This window comes from Arachis hypogaea, chromosome 1 (genome assembly GCF_003086295.3).
Source record: "Arachis hypogaea cultivar Tifrunner chromosome 1, arahy.Tifrunner.gnm2.J5K5, whole genome shotgun sequence".
Classification (NCBI taxonomy): domain Eukaryota; kingdom Viridiplantae; phylum Streptophyta; class Magnoliopsida; order Fabales; family Fabaceae; genus Arachis; species Arachis hypogaea.
The window spans coordinates 111560008-111562052 of record NC_092036.1 but is presented as its reverse complement, the minus strand read 5'-3'; positions in this window follow the sequence as shown (position 1 = coordinate 111562052).

The following is a 2045-nucleotide window of genomic DNA, read 5'->3' as shown; positions in this document are numbered from 1 at the left end:
TATTCTTTGTGACATATTTTTTTTACTATTAAATGAAATGAATTGAAGTGACTTATTATGGTTAACTTTAACTTTTAATCTAATTTAAGTTTTATTAATAGAATTAATTAACATGATATAACTTTTTTGCAAATTACAAAAATGATTAAAAAGGTTAATTTTTTTTCAAATTATGATTTATTAATCGATTTCAATCACAAAATAAAAATATCTCAAAAGACAAATAAATAAATGAAAATATTCAAAAGCCACCAAAAATTAAAATTTTCAAATTTTCTCTCTTGCTTTTTTTTTGAAAAAAATATAAAAAAAATATAAAATAAAAATTCTCTAGTGATTTTTATAATTTATAAAAAAAAGTTATAACCTAATTAGTTGATTAAGTTAATAAAATTTAAGTTAGATTAAGAGTTTAACTATAATAAATTAATGTATTCCATCCAATAATAATAAAACATATAATAAAAAAATAATTTATCCTTTATTCTAAAAAAGATTGGATAGAATTTATAAAAATAAAATAAAATAAAAAATTGTTCTTCAATCTTCATCTTCTTCCCCTTTTCAATCTTTATGCACTGAGACTTCAGTCTTCAGCATCTCGATCACGAACACATACGGCTGAGGATACTCCTTCACGTCAGCCGGAGTAGCCGCCATCGCTTTTGCGTGACAGACGTAGGTTGTTGTAAAAGCGTTAAAGTTCTTGGTGTCGGTAGTGTTGTTACTGAGGTCCATCATATGGTGAATGATGCTTAACAATGGAGAATTGAGTCATATCAACTTAAAATACATCGCGATTTTTTTTGTTTGTTCTTTAAAGATTTTTTGTTTATTTTTATTTGGTGATTGTTTCTCTCTCTTATATATATATATATATATATATCAATCAGAGAAACAATGCAGTGTTGCTTACCTAAAGAAAGGGAAGAAGATGAACAGTTTTCTTCTCTCTCATATCTGATTTTTCTATTTTTTAATTATTTAAAATTTAGAATTTCTTTTTTAAAGATATATAATTGTATTGCTTTGTAAAAAAAAAAATACACTATCTATTTTAGGGACAAAGACAAAAAACAAAGGGTCTTCCACTTTGGTAAACATTAAATACTAGCAAAAGAAAAACTAATAGAAGAGTTGGAAATTCACAAAGAACGGTGCTCTATAATTTGAGTCATTTCTTGCTAGAGCTTCCTTGCAGTTTTCATAATTACTGTTACTATAAGCTTCTCACCTTCAAAGACCTCCAAATTTTTCGCCTTTCACAACGCCCAACACAGAGATACAAGAAGGACCATAGAAGATTGTTCTCTTTCAATACCTCTACTTGCTGTTTGCCACCACTGCAAACTCCATGGTATTATTTTGCACTATAGCATTCACAAAAGAAGAGGACGACCAAATCTCAGGAGCGAAACTGCATTGCACCAAGGCATGAAGGATTGTTTCGTTGCGATTTCTACATCTTGGGCATATTGCTGAAGTATATGAGAATCTCTAGTTGATCAAATTGAGTACAGGTAGTTTTTCATGGGCTGCTTTCCACAAAAAAATGTTTACTTGGATGATAATTCTAACCCCCAAATTAATTTCCAGAGCATTAAATTTGTCATTACCGTTGGAAGGTGCTCAACTGGCGCATAAAAAAATTCATAAGCCACCCAGTATCCTAAGGCCACATCGTACTGCTTCCTCTTGTTCCAGGCCCATTCAAGCTTGTCCTCACCATCGTTATTCAGTAGCAGAGAGAGAATTCACGAACTGAGCTCAGAAAAAAACTGCTTCAACTAGCTCTTTATTCCATCTTTCATCCACTGTAAGTAAATCATGTACCCAATTGATGTTTGTTATTGGATTGTTATTATTACTGAGTCTAAAAAGGAAGGGTGGGGGTAACCATGGATCCTCCCAGATATGAACGTTTGTACCAGATCCTATACTCTATCTCAAACCCTTTTCTACCACTTTTCTTCCCTCCAGTAGACTTTGCCAACTCCAAGAAGGTTGGTTTTCTATATCTTCTAATAGGGAGTTAGTGTATCTAT